The following is a 15,424-nucleotide window of genomic DNA, read 5'->3' as shown; positions in this document are numbered from 1 at the left end:
CGGACCGCGGACCGCGGGAATCGGGAGCGATGACCCCGCTTAATGGCTGCCAATTAGTTGGCATTTTGCGTAATCGACATTTGCATTCTGTTGGCTGTCTGTGAGCCGGGAAAGGAACAAGGAGTACGTACTCGTTTAGGCCCGAAGACACCGGCAGTTGACTTATAAATAGCCGGCCAGCGGGGGCAGGCTTCGATCGGATTTTGACGCCAACGAACAAGCCAGAAATCAGCAATTAAAACTGTCATTATTTCACTTTAAATAGGAGGCGGAGGTGGCCAGCGGAGATCGGTTCGGTTTCCCATTCCCCAAACAAACGAACGAAGAAAAGCTGGGAAGGCAAAGTGCACTGCGAGAACAAGGAGTTTGAAGACTATGCCAAATCATGCGAAGATCAGTTGAAGCAGTTTAAAAAGTGAGGGCTCGGAATATAGTTTGAAATGTTATGTTTTAAATAGTATTCTTCAGATCTTATCCACTTAAAAACCAATGCTTTAATTGAGTAGCTGGAAATCAAAAGCTAAAGGAGGTCCCTTTTTTGTTTTGTGTACCTACAGCCCTTCTGCAGACCGTCAGCTTCGAGTCGAGACTGATATGCATTAAAAGCGAAACGTGTCCAGGGATCCAGCACCCAGTTGCTGGGCTCCGCTCGTTGAATTTCAGCGCTAATTACACTTTTTGTAAGTCTGCGACTGCGACTGGGAGTTGGACTCGGACGGAAAGGAAACCTGGCGGAGATCTGCTTAGATTGCTGCTGCGACTAAAGACTTTCATTAAGCTTAGTTGGGCAGCAGTTTAAACCCGTTTAACCCGGCGAAATTGTCGCCAAATGGAAGGGGCCCACAACTGGGACTGCGATGGGATTCGTCGTCACCCAGAGATTGGCAATTTTATCTGTCAACGACATGGAAGTTCTGTGTGCAACTGTATTCGACCCAAAAGAGGAGGCAGCAGAGTCCAGAGCTAAATAAATGCACGCCCACACGAATCGAAGGGGATTCAGGGATCGTGGGCTTTAAAATAAGCAGGCAGAATATGCACTTGAAGAAAACACATTATTCTCAATGAGTACATTTCATTTTTATACCCTTGCAGAGGGTATTGTAGTTTCAGTAAGAAGTTTGCAACGCAGTGAAGGAGGCACATCAGACCCCATAACATATATACTATATTCTTGATTAGCATCACGATCTGAATCGAAATACGTCTGTCAATCTGTCCTTCTGTTTGTTTCTATGTAAACTTGCCGAGGCCTCCTCTCTTGTTGAAATTACTTTTTGCTCGGAAAATATTGAAACGCTAACCCTCTCAGGTTTGAGGACAACCTCTGACTCTGTTTTGTTTCAAGTGTGATCTTAGCCCTGATAAGTTGAATGGCCAACAGAGGCAGCTGCGGCGGCTGTGTCAACAGCAGGGACAGGCAGCAGTGAAAGGCAAATCAAATCGAGACGGAGAAGCCCCGAAGCCAAAGGCAAGTGACATCTTGCAGCGCCGAAAATACAGAAATGCCTAAAAATAAAACCAAAAGTTCAAGTTCGCCTGCCCAACTCGCCTTCTCCTTCATGGGAGCGAAGAGTCGAGAGTTATTCATCTTTGTCAGCACGCATTTCTCACACTCCCGGCAGGTGGGGATGCCCAAGGGGGTGGCGGAGGGGCCGCATTCAATGACCAATTATGGCCTAACAAGGCCTCCAACTCCGGCCGGGAGTCCGGCTCGGAAGGCCCGGCTTCTGCTTTCGGCTGCTGTTGATGTATGCAAATAAGCTGTCAAAAGTAATTTCATTCAATTACCTTATTTAAGGTACAAAACCAAAACGAGCAACGACGGAGCGGCGGAGCGGCGGAGATAGAGATAAGTGAAAGGCGGAGGGCTGCGGGGTTTGGGCCAACCAAACGCAAGCAGTTAACAACAAAAGGATGAAGATGATTGCTGCCACAGAACGTTCTCTGGCAGCCATGCGGATGTTCGTGGTTGCAGTTTGATTAACACTTCTGCACTGAGGGAAAATGATTGGGAGTTATGAAGGAGGGCCACTTGAGCGACTCACTCTTTAGGTCGTTTTCCCGCAGTGCAGCTGGGCGAAGTCACACCAGCAATCTGGCTAATAGAAGTTGGCCAAATGTCGGTCGTGTCTTTGGCGCGGATTATCACCGCAGCGAGTGGAGTGGAGTGAGTGGCGCAGACTGGATTCTCGGGCTCTCGGATTCCCCGAGTTCGCGGCCAGCGAGCGGTTTTGATAAGACATCCCGGCTGGGGAGCCGGGGTCCCTCAAACTGAAACCCACTTCGCGAGGCGCAGCGTGCGGCTGCTTGCATATTTCTTATGCAATTTCCGGCAGATGTGGATGATTTAGCTGCCCCGCCGCAGCGGCCAATGCGAAATGGCCAATGCGGCTGATGAGAAATGGCTACGTGCTCGCAAGTGCCGGGTCCGACTTACTCCTCATTTCGGCCTGGCTTTCGGCTGGACCACTTTTCGGAGGCCCCTTAAACCACGACTCAATCGACATCAATCCCCTGCCAATTCAGTGCGATCGAGTCGAAGAAAGTGTTTGCCATGTGGGCGTCGCTGCTGGGGTTTCACTGTCCCATTCCGCGTTTGGTGCGATCAGAAAGCGTGAACGTCTGCGGTCTGCGGGCAGACTGCTCCCCCTACATTGGCAGAAAACCAGCTGTCTTAATTGGAAGTAAAACAATCTATTGAGTATCTATGTTAGCATTTCGGAAACTCAAAACCTTTGTAATAGTTATTGGAAATAAAAATTTGTGCAATAGCAACCCTCTTTTTCTCCCTGTGAACCCTTTTCGCCCCACTGCGGACTCGTTCGCCAGGTGATTGGCCAGCAATCGAATTAGTTATAAAGACGTACAGCTCGCTGAGGGCCGGCAATGAAGAAGAGTCTTCTGCGCACCTGGAGAATCCTCAGCGGCGTGTGAAGATTTCACACTTTTGCCTTGATTAGTCACGGGTTCGCACCTCCCTGGATTTGGCGGCTCTGCAACGTGGCAGCTGATTTATGTTGACGCCTTATCAGAGCCCCTCGATATTTATTGCAATTTTTATAAATTATTTTTAAGCTCTCGAGAGAGATGCGCGCCTGCGCGAAGAGCCCAAGATTTATATGTGAGCAGATGTGATGGGGCCGCACCACCGGGAAAGTGGTGCGCGAGGGGCGAGGGGCGTGGTGGTGCAGTGGTGCAGTGGTGCAGCGAAAGGTGGGAACGATCTATTTCTGTTTACTTTTCTGCGGCTCTGGTTGCTTTTCCCCAGTTTTTGTTGTCGGTGTGCATCGTCAAACACCGAAAAGCAATTCTAACCGTTGTTGCCCCGCTGCAGCACCACTGCTCCACCACTGCACCACCATTGCACCACCGCTGTGCCGCTTGTCGTGTTATTAGGAATTTTTAATTTTCCGGTATAGATTTCTGACTTGTTCTGCGCTGCGTTCTCCACGCTGTGATGTTTTTCCAACACAGAGAAAAATTATTTGCATACCCCACTTGGTTATAAAATGAAGGTGACATCACAAATACTACACCTTATTTCTGTCTTTTTGATTAGAAAAATATCAAAAGTAGATAAAGGTAACTGTTGAATTTAAATAAGAGCTTTGATGAATAAACTAAGTTTAATAAGAAACGATCTCTTCCTTAGATTACGATAACATTTTTGCCCAGTGCCATTATTTTCGCTGCGGCTCTCTGCCGGCTCTCTGCCGGCTCGGTACTCCACCTTGTCTCTGAGTGGTGCAGTGGTGCAGTGGTGCTGGGGCATCATCAAAAATCATCTAACAAGGTTGTTAGGTGTTAAATAAGTGTGCTTAAAAATTTATCTTGTACATTTCTTCCTCCATTTGATTTATGTTTGCTGGCACTTGGCTGCAGCTGTCTTCTTAGCCAATGCCCATTACCCCGGTGCCACGCCCCCCGCCCCTCGGTGGTTGCGTTTGCGGTTCACCTTTTGAGGCAGCCTTTCCCTCAACTCAGAGCTCAGTCCGAACTCGGGCTCAACTTTTGCTTTCGCCGCAGCGAGGAAAACATCGCCTATTGATAAATCAAAATACCAATAGATGCGTGAGCAGGGTGGTGCAGGGTGGTGCAGAGTGGGGCCGCAGTGGGGCAGCAGTGGGGGAGATTTACATTTACCCGCTGGCCATGGACTTGACTGCAAATCGCGAGGCTGCGTCTGCAAATGGCCAAAAACATGCGAACACAACACAACTGACCAGGGAAAAGGAGGAAAATGCTTGCGAGAAAAATGGCGAGTGGGGAATGAATGCGTTTCTTGTGTTTCAAATGCCTCTTCGGCTTTTCTGCCGCAGCTGCAACAGGCTGGCTGCACCACCCGCCTGACCCGCCCCACTCTCCCGTTCCCAAGGAGCCGGCCTCTTCCTCCGAGTCCAAGCTCTGAATCCCCAACTATGACCGAGATGATGGATCGTCGCACGAGTCCCCGAACGATGTCCGTTGGAATGTGCGTCTGAGTTTGGATAACTGCCAGCGACAAAGTTCACGAACTCGAATCGAAATCAGTTCCTCCTCCGCCGAGAAATGTGTGAGTTCATAGCAAGTTTCATTTGCATTTTATATACCATACTGCTAACTATAAATATAAGTTAATTCAATTAACGCGAATTTAAGGCCTGTTTAGTTCGATTCCCATGTCTGGCTCTGTTCGCGGTAACTTGTCCTCCGCCTAAACCCTTTGTAATCGGAGGCGCTAATCAATGCCTTCCTCATTAAACTGCAGTTCCTTTGCAGGCAGATGCAGTGGCAGTTGCAGCTAATTAAGTTGGATGCACGCTCCACAGATTCTGGCCTTTCAGCGCTAACGAGTCGCCCTTCTCCCCGCCCTCCCCCTTGCCAACGCCTACTCCTCGGAGGCGACTCCACCCACACGGGAACGAAATCAAGAGCGACAGGAAGTCATGCTCATGATAGCAGGCAGCTTCTGGCATCTGGCATCAGGCATCTGGCTCCTGGCATCGGAGGAGGCCTAGAAGTGCCGTCCAGACCGGACAATAAAACATTCTAATTGGCGCCGCTAGAGGGAAGGAAAAGCGGAGGACTTCGGTCACACTCCGTGCGCCTAATAGACGTGTGGTCACACCTCCCCGGAAAGAGTTGCCATTTCCGTTGTGGCCAGACAAACGTGGCCCGCACCTAAAACAATTGCAATGTGTTTTAATGTTTATACATGTATTTTCTGCGCAGAAATCGCCAGTGCCTGATGGCCAACTTTGGCCGACTGCGCGACTTTCCCCAAAGTGGCACCCAAAGTAGGAAATTGTCAATGAGTTGTCGATGGCCATAACGCGCTGCACCACAACTGGGCCACACACAAAGTGGTGCGCACACAGCCACGACGGCTTGCCGATCGCTGATCGGATCGGGCCTTTAGCTAAAAGCCAGGCGATAAGAATCTTGATCCAGCCCTAGACGCGACTTGACTCCATTACCCGGTTTTCCGTGTTCTGCAAACGGCAAACGGCAAACGGCAAACTCCCACCACGATCGCTGAATTTGAATTCGATTTCGTCCGCCCACACATGGATCGTCGATTCTCAATTCTCGATTCGCGGTTCTCGAATCTCGATTCCCGGTCGCAGATCGTTCTGTAGGCCAATAACAATCACGGTCTGCTGGGCCGCTCTTGGCTAGGACTTTGCATAAATTCTGCGGCGAACCGGAGGAGGCCTCCTCGGCAAATTGAAAATGTGAAGAAGAGCGCATAAATTTATTGGGGTTGTGTAAATATTTGCGCAGAATTGAAATGTGCAATGGCCAGGCATAGGAATTCTGCAGGAGAGGAAACACTCTGCCGTGAAGGTGGACCAATAAATAAGTCCGCCTTATTGTTTTTGGTTTGCTCATATTCAAAATATATTTGACTGTCGCTGTTTCCCTGATTGGGTTTCTTAAGTTCTACATTCCAGGTAGGAAATCATCACCGAAAATAAAATCCAGTATTTTCACCCCTCTGAAGTTGGTGAACCAATAAATAAGCAAGCATTTTATTTATTTCGCATTCGGTCAGCACTTTTGTTTGTCTTATTGCCAGCCTGCAATTTTAATACACTTAACTGCACTCGCAGCAATTGCATTTGATTTTGTTGTCGCCGACTTTGGTCACTTTCGATCTTGGTTTTGGCCAACCACTCTGGCTTTGGCTTTTGGTTTGGGTTTGGGTTTCGGTTTCACTCTTGGTTCGGCTGATAAATGCGAACGGCGAGCACGTAAAGTGGACAACTCTCTGTACATGGCAAGTGCCTGGATGGCGGACTTGGGAACTTGGGGTTGGGGGGTTTGGGGGTTTGGGGCTTTTGGCTGAGCGGCTAACGGTACCGGGCATACTTGTTGTGCTCCGTGTGTCCAATAAGTTAATCAAAAGTTCAACTCCAACTGCATTCGATTCGTCGGCCGGTGTTTTGTTTTGTTTTTGGCTCTGTTGTGCCGTGCAATTTGAATTTGCGTAATTCAAAGCAATTCCAGTTGGAGGCGCGACGCACCCACACACCCCGCCGAGCGGCACTGAGCCACCGATTCAGTGGGCCACTCCACTCCACTCCACTCCACTCGATCCACCGCTTCCCAGCGGGCAAGAGCCGCATAAATCAAATCGCAAGTGGTTGCGGCCAAGTCGCGATCTGTGTGGATCGTAAGAGGGATGGCGGGAATGTGGAACGCATTAGGTACACGGCTACAAATTGCACAGAATAATTATCTAACAATTGGTTATTATACATCGGATGGGGTAACTCTATCCCCTAAACACTCAAAGAACAGATCCCCTTCACACATTTTAAGAGAAGTACCACTCGATACTGTTATTTGCCACTTACTCACCCCCTTTTCTCTCTGTGTGTGGGTCCGCCCGGCGATTTATGCGATTTTAAATATCGATTTTGTTGATTTTCGGTCGCCTGGCAGCAGGTGGGTCCCCAGACGCGGACCCAGACTGCGAAGTGGATTACTCGGAAGCAGGCCAAGCGATAACCGCCGAAATTAATTATGATTGTGGTGCGGCGGGGCGGCGGTGCAGAGTGGTGCAGGGTGGTGCGCGGCGTTCGGCCAAATTGAATTTCACTTCATGGCCCGTCGCCTCGGAGTGTTTTTCAATGTTTATTTGAAATATTTTGCGCCATTAGGCAAACCGCGAATTGCCAGCTCGGTTTGCCTCTTTTTTCACTTAAATGCATTATGCAAACTCTGCAATTAAGTTGCCAGTCTCCCGTCCCCAGTCTGCAGTCTCCAGCCTTCGATCCCCACATCCCAGTGGTGCCGTTTTTCTCCCGGTGGTTTTCCACCGTGATTTATGCCCCTGTCACCCACTGGGATGTGGGCGGTGGGTGGATCGGGGGTGGCTCAGACTCGGGGCGTGAGTTAATTACGCGCTAACAATGACAAATGCTGTCTGGCTAATCAGACCCAGACCGAGTTCAATAAACTGGCCACCACTGTCTGCGATCCCATTCCCGGAATCCGAGAGCCCCAGCGGACATTCCAGCGGGCAGACAGACCACAGGCCCGACCGCAAATATCAATTTTATTCCCGCCATCAACTGATTTGATGGGCCTGTGTGTGCTGACAATCTTCTGATTCCCCACCGCAGACGCACGCGGAAACACAATCGAATCAAAATCACCATCTTCTTGGGTCACTGTGCGCCTTGACCGCAGGAAAACAAATGGAAATCGCGTTGGTAATAAAACTGCAGGAGTGCACAGGGAGAAAATCCTACCGAAATGTTTTGATACAACTTGTTGCAGCTCTGTGTCTGAATTTTTGATTGCTAACTACCTGTATAACATTCCTTATCATTCGGAACGTAAAACATGGGGAAGCAGCGTTTTTGAACTGTGTAACTCCTAGAAGCTCTGCCCAGCAACCGCAGACGCGGCTTTTGAATTGGAGGCATCTCCCGAAGATCACTTTCACTGGGCCTGGACCGCCAGCCACCAACTGCATACCGCCAACCGCCAACCGAGAACTGCAGCTGCCGTTGCCGTTGCCGTTGAAGCTGAAGTTAAAGTTGCAGTGATACCGATGCCTTGGCTGCCGGCGGGCATAAATTGGCCCGGCCTTTGTATTAATGCAAATAGCTGGCGGAGCCTGCGTTGGCGACCCCCTGCCAGCCGCAGTTGTGTTTTCCATTTTCCGAGACCCACTCTTCTGAGCAGGCGATGCCCAGGCGATTGGCCGATTGTCTGCGGCGCTGGCTGTATGGCTGTAAGGCTGTATGGCTGTCTGGCTGACTGGGTTTCTGTTTCTGTTTCTGTGGCTGGGACCTGCCATTTTTCTCTTTTTCGGGGCTCCGTTAGCTACAAACGAGTTACAAACACCTGTCATTACCCGGGAAATCGCCGGGGCAGTCGGCCGCAGCCTGAGTGAGAATTGCATAAGTCCGAGGCTCTGCTGCGGCTCCCATTTGCCGCGACTTGTTTATGAAAATGATAAGCGGACGCGAATTTATGGCCAACAAGCGCAGCCTCATAATTGGCGAGCGCCGTTCTCCCATCGCAATTGTCTCGGCCAGAGTTTCTCCTATTCTCCTTTTCGAGTGGGAGGCGAGACAGAATCCCCAGTGAACCCAGTGAGCAGTCGCAGTCATCATCACGTCCAACAAATTGCGCGGAACGAAAGGGACGGGGGAACGCTCCCAGTGGAGCGTTTTGCTGCTTATGCAATGCCCCAAAAACAAGTTGCGGCCTAATGACGGAAATATTATGTGCGTTAAGATCTTCACCCCACTCCCCACAGATCCGCAGCCGTTTTAATAAACCATTTTTTCAATTAGGCCGCTGGAGAGCACTAAAAAACAGCAAAGTGGCGCACTGCGACGACGCATTGGCAAAAAGCGAGCACAACTAATGGAAAAGCGAGCGACTGGCGACCCGAAACCAGTCTGCGATCCCAAAGCCTAATTCGCAGTCATAAAGATGCCCCGTAACATATTTCGACGGTCGGAAATTGTTGTCAAAAAAAATGTATTAGACAAAAATGGCTATTGAAATACGAAGCAGAAATTTGAAACACGAAGAAACTAAAGCAGCACAAAAGATATAGATGGTCTTCGATTCCGTCGAGTTTGGTTGATTGTCGACAGTTCCCTAAATTGCTTAATGAATTGATTAATGTGTGTTTACTTTCGATTGCAACTAATCGCTGAGCTTAAGTTCCGGTAAGATAATAAATCAAAACTTGAATTAAATTGCTGATTGACAGTAATTGCGATTATGGAAAAGTGGAAATAGTCGGGGTGATCAATGTTAAAGGCGAGCAGATTGCCAAACCAGTCCCAAGTCCCAAGCCGTAATAGTTATGAAGATGATTTCAAATGGATTTTGACAGCTGGTTACCAAATGGCGAAGAGATGAATTTTGCGTTGCAATCTGGAAATCCAGGAAATAAAGATCGGGTCGCCGTTACATTGACTAATTACTCGCGGCACCTCGAAAGTAAATATGGGAAAGTTGACTCAAACTGGCTGGCTGGAAATCGAAGGAACAACGTGGCGCTTCAATCGATTTGTGGACACCGAGCTTGTTTCGCCATTTGTTTTTTGGGTAAACTTTCAATTAATGAATTGTACTTTCTATTTACTGCATTTCGGAGTGCAATGCAAATGGCCTTTATTGCCCAACTTTCGGGCAAAAAAGAAAAGAGCAAACAAAGCGAAACCAAACTGCAATCCAATCGCCTTCGCCATCCCAAAAGTTGACTTCGAGTTCGAGTTGGAGGCCAATTTTGGTCAGCGATGCGTGACTTCGACCATGTCGTGTTGTTTTTCCCGTCGGAGGCGAGGGAAAAGGTGAAGGAGAGGGAGAAGGGGAGTTGGAGTTGGCGTTGCAGTTGGAGTTGGAGTCCCCTGGACAGCACCCCCTGTCAGGAGATGCCAAAAGAGCCAGAGAGTCTATAAACAAATTTGGTCAATCCAAAATGGAAGCCTTTTTCGAAGTGATTTATGCTAATTACGAGCGGCTTCAGCCCAAAAGCGACAGCAGCGGCACAGGAAAGGGCGTTTAGCAAACAATTTTCCGAGCTTCCAACAAACAGGCAAGAAGCCCAGATGCCAAGATGCCAAGAAGCCAAGAAACCAGGCAACCAGCCAAGTAACCAAACTGCAGACAAAAACTGAGCCTGAAACAAAAACAGATTGTGCCACATGTGGGAAACTCGACAGCGTCGACTCCAAGTATAGAAAAGTAATTTATTTAGTGACACGCCCACTTCGATATGAAGGTTTTCCGTGGCCCGAGCCTCTCGGACTCGAACTGGTCACAATATATAATTAAAATCAAAAGGCCAGATGTTCCTCCACGGAGAGCGAAAGGAATGCCGTTCAGATCGATAGAACTCCGCGGAGGTTTATTCTTAGAGAGCAAACAAAGGAGCTTTTCGCTGGATTGCCAGATTGCCAGTTATTAGCAGGGCGAATCTCGCGAATCCCAGGGTCTGGCATTAAGCCAATGAGTTGTTGGATCGAAAACAGGGGATCGGGGACCAGGGAAGGGGGGAGGTGCCTGGAAAATTAGCGGGAGTGCGGGACAATGTGTATAGAGCTGATGTAAGTCACCCAAAATGACGCACTGCAATAAAAAGTTGTATGCTCTTTTCAACTCGTAATTATGAAACATTATGTTGTTAAATATCTTTCTCATCCCACAAGTTTTCTTTCTATTCGAGAAGTAATCTTTCACTTCCCATTATCAGAGCTCGAATTATATAGAGATGCAATCTTCTTTTTCTCAAGTGTATGATCCCTTTTTCGATGTCTTCGAGCCATGCGTATCCATAAACCTGAGTTACGTGGTAATGGGGAATCCATTGGGGCAGCACTCGAGCCAAATTACTGTACTTGCGATTGATGGGCCACGAAATGGAATGGCAGATCGGCGGAGGGGGGAACGTGAATGGGGAACGGGTTAAGGGGAAGGGGGTGGGGGGACAGACACGCCGATGCAGGCCGTAAAGTTATCAATAAACGGAAAGAAAGTGTTGCAGGGCAGGTGCACTGCTGCACGGAGAACTGAAGCTGAGCGAAAATCAGACTGGAATTAAAATTCCCCAGCCAACTCCTGAGATTGACGATAATCTCCCGCCCTGCCGCCCCCTAGAAAACGAAAAGCCATACGAATATGAGAGGGATGGGGGATGGGGGGAAGGGATAGACGCAATCGATCGCCGGTAATTACCTCTTGCTATCGATCGATGGGGCTAAACAACTTTTCTAGATAATTTTTCGAGAGCAGACAGGCGAGGGGCAGGGGCAGGGGCAGGGGAGGGGGAGCAGTTCTCGCTTCGTAGTCTCAAGTGTTTGATGGTACTTAAAAAACTACATTAAAAAATAATAACAGCAACCGATGCCGAAGTTTATTGAAGCCAGATAAGTGATCTTGTAATCATCGGCCGGCCAGAAAAGCAGCCGAGAAAACAATGAGCAGAGAGGTCGCGATGAGCAGACGGAGGCCGAGGAACGAGAGGCATTAAGGTTGTCGGTCGGAGTCTCCTCCGGTCGTCCGTGGAGTGTCTCCGTCCCGAGAGCCACATACTCCCCATACTCGTACATGCCGTATCTGCACCTTTCGTGTTGTGCGTCTTGTGTGTGGGGTGCGTGTGCACCGAGAGCTGACTGTAGCAGATGCCAACCAGAGTCCCTCGCCAACGAGCATCGGGCGGGGTTTGGGGTATAGGGAATAAGGTATAAGGTACGAGGCAAAAGGCATAAGGCATAAGGTGTGTATTTGCCATAATTTGCCATAGCGGACACATGCGATAAGGAGAGACGCACGGAGGGAGGGGCATGAATGAAAGCGAAGTCGATTTGGGGCAGCAGGATCGACAATTCCGACTCGGCATCGCAGTCCGACTGAAACTCCACTCTCTGACAACGGTACGTCATCATCAAGCTTGATGGGCACTCACTGGGACAGCCGGGAAAGAGTTACACATCGGAAAACACAAGCCTTGTTGATGGAACTACAATGGAGATGGAACCACTTGCAATTTCCCAATTTATTGTTAATTGGTGAATGCCTTTCGGAATATTTTGGGCTGCATATTTCCATAAGCTCGTTTCGTTTTTCGCTGTGCATCAGCAAAGCTACGTTTTTGGGGGCTGAATAAATATTTCTGCTCCGTCAGATTGCAATCAGAGCTCGGATACACACGCATTTCGGAATGTAGGAAGCGAGCGGTCGGATGGCGATGTTGATGGGGATGATGGAGACGTAGACGGCGCTCTCATGTGCGCTAAAATTGAACAAAATCATCAACAGTGATCGACATGTGAGTCAAAGTTAATAACAAAGCCAGCCAAAAGGAAGGGAAATGCGGAAAAGGAAGAGGATCGGGGGAGGGGCAGTTCGGTGGGGCGGGGAGGGGGAGATGGGGAGAAGGGCAGTGGAGCCTGTCTGAAACTGAAAATACGAAGAGCGAAATGATTTTTAATAAGCGATAAAGCAAAACTGCTTATTGGCTTCTTCTCCGGTCTGAGGAGCCCAAGACAAAGGCAGGAAGGTCCGAGCAGCCAGTATTTATGGGGATCTCGGAGGGCGGACGATGGTCGAGGGTCGACGGGAGTAGAGGGGAGGGAAGGGGAGGGGAGGGGAGTCGACCGAAGGGGGTTCCAAATTATATTGAAAGCAAATCGAAAAGCCAACAGCGGCTGCTGCCCAGGAACTGTTCGCTCGATCATACTCATCATTTTTGAAATTGCTTTCAACACCAGTTGGCAAGGTGTGGTGCGCAGAATTCTCCCCCTTCCCCGCTTCCCCTCTTCCCATCCCCCTTCCTCATTCCCTCCTCTGGTTGGTGCGTAAAATCATCAGCAGAGACGCTTTTCTAAAGGGGGAAGGCCTTTTACGAGGGGTGTTGCCCTCTCGAAAAGTACGCGCCGTTCGTTAGGCGGCAAAGCAAGTGGAGGAGGGGGGCGGATGGGAGGAGGGGGCTTTCCGAATCCCAGACGCGACTTCTGTGATAAGCATTTTGCGTTAATTTGCGCGAATGTGGCTTAATGTGCGCTACCTTCTGAAAAGCAAAAGGGGGTGTACGGCCCACCCCTCCCAGATGCCTTATCGTTAATTGGGGAAAGCGTTTCGTTGTTATTCCGTGTTTTAAGCAAATAACAATTAACCAGAACAAAAGACTCAGGCAACGAACTTGGTTCTCGGTTCGGTTTTATCTCCCCAAGATCTGCTCGGCTGAAAACTGATTGACAGTTAAGCTAAATCATTTGTGCCGTCAATCTACAGACTCGGAGGGGAGCACCAAAAGACCCGCCTCGAGTCGGCACATAAATACACACAATTGACAATGATAATCAAATGCTATGCTAAAAATTTCTCGAATGCTCACTCAGCTGCAGGAGGATCCTAAGGAAGGAGCTTTCGGCAGCAGGAGGAAAGCAGATCGGGCCAAGACAATGCGTACAAATCGTTGACAAAAATTTATAGTAGCAGAAGGCAAAATACAGAATACAGAATACAAATACAGGGAACAGACCAGGATAGACCTGAATCAGGGACGGAGGGGAGAAGGAAGTCCCAGGCTGGGTGCAATACACTATCAGAAAAATCAAGTTTAATAGTTTCGAGCTGAGCCAAACTCAAATGGCTCGTAATGGAAATCAAAGCAATACTATTTTTAGAGCATTAGAATATCCGTGAATGCCTTACTTAAGATTGAATTTACAGCCCCGTCTCCGAAAGTGGCTTCAATTAAAAAGTGCTTCTCGGTTTTACGGCGTTTGGTGCTGTGTATCCTTCGGCGTCTTTTGGTCCGAGTCCCAGCTCCCTTCCAATCGCAGCACTGCCAGTTTTCTGTTCCTGTTTCTGTTTTTGTTTCTGGTTCTGTTTCTGTCCTTTGCCCAGCCTTCAGCTCCGCACACAGATCCCAGTCTTGTTCCTCTGGCGGCTGTCGCGGAGACAGCGGCTCGGAGACCCGCGAGTCAAGAACGCGGCGGATCCTTGCAGCTATTTTGCATACCAGACTGGGCCCTTTACCCCCTCAACCCCCTCTAGCCCCACCGCCTGCTCCCCTCGCCGCGGAATCAGTCAGCCATGCGGCTTCCGAGCGAAAAGCCCAAGAGCCAGTCGAAGACGATGCTATCCCTACGATAAGAAATTAAATTAACGAGATATGTCAACGATGAATTCATTGCCATGGCTTAAGCGCAAATGCCGCCATTCTTGGCCGCCCTGCACCCCCCTCCTCCTGCGGCCTTTGTCTTGGTTTGTCCTTCGCTTTGCATTTTATTCAGCGTTCCATGGGCAACGATTAGCCTCGCTTTTTGGCATTCGCATTGAGCTTAGACCCACATGGACATTCAGTCAGTCAGGTATACTACAGGTAGCCCCGCTCCTACACTCACAAAAACCCATTCCTATGTTTCCTAGGACACTTACTCTTTTATGTATATTTAATTATCCAAATATAATGATTAGGTTGCTTTTGTTCGTATGACTTTTTCACTTTCTTTTCATTTATTGCGTTTTATATTTTAAAGCCCAGAAAAATAGTTTTTTTCTGAGTGCAGCGAACGAGCAGAGAAAAGGAAAGGGTCTGTGCGACTGGGATCCCTTTTCTGTTCTGCTGCTCCTGCTCCTTTCAATGTCAATGTCTGCCACAGCATTTGCTACCATTCTTCAATATAATGACATCACAAAGCCTTGAGAACCGGCGAGGGGTTTCCTTCGGCTGGCCACGATTTTAATCACATTTCTTTTGAATTAGATGCGAGCTTAGCCTCAACTGTGGTGCGCCTTTTCATGAGTCAATCACTCGGCCCGTTCCTCCTCATCTGGTGACTTCTTCGCTTTTGCATACCCCCAAAGAGTTTCCGAGAAGAGTCGGGCTGCAGTTGCAGCTTCCTCCCGAAAACGTACGTTTACTTCGATTCAATTTGACCACTCGCGACTCCTTTGTGGCCTTTCGCTTTTCTCGGGAGCAGAGAACGAGAGGAGAACTGTCAGCGCAGGTGAATTTATGTGCGCGGACCCAGCTGGACACTAAATCATCGGCTCTGGACTCGCGGATGCGAATCTCGCCCTGCTCGCTGATTGTCCTCCCTGGATTCCCGGCTATAGCTACGGTGCTACGGTGGGACCTGGATATGCTCTATAACCCGGCCCGATTTCGGGCTTTCAGCTTGCGAAACAGCGCGAGTGAGCCGAGTAAGCAAGCTATGCTGTGGGGTTAACGTCATTATTTCGCCTTCTAATCAAAATCAGCAACATTGTTGCGCAGCTCATGCAGGAAATGTCTGTGCACGGTTAGAAAAATGGTGGTTAAACTATTTTCAGAGATATGAAATGTTATTCCTAATAGTTGGTGTTGGTATTTTCCCATACATTTTGATGTTCACTCTGGCATTTTTAATCATTTCCCATTGGACTTATTTTCACAGCTTGAAATTCGTATGTT

At 48.9% G+C, this 15,424-nt stretch overlaps 1 protein-coding gene across 1 annotated transcript in view; it reads right to left on the bottom strand.

Annotated features, from left to right (window-relative positions):
- Positions 1–15,424, bottom strand: part of LOC108091490 (protein dachsous) — a 73,374-nt gene that overhangs the window by 18,341 nt on the left and 39,609 nt on the right. The gene's annotated exons all lie outside the window — the stretch shown is intronic.

This window comes from Drosophila ficusphila, unplaced genomic scaffold, assembly GCF_018152265.1.
Source record: "Drosophila ficusphila isolate 14025-0441.05 unplaced genomic scaffold, ASM1815226v1 contig_412, whole genome shotgun sequence".
Classification (NCBI taxonomy): domain Eukaryota; kingdom Metazoa; phylum Arthropoda; class Insecta; order Diptera; family Drosophilidae; genus Drosophila; species Drosophila ficusphila.
Note: the sequence above shows the minus strand (reverse complement) of the source record. Positions and strands in the feature narration are given on the sequence as shown.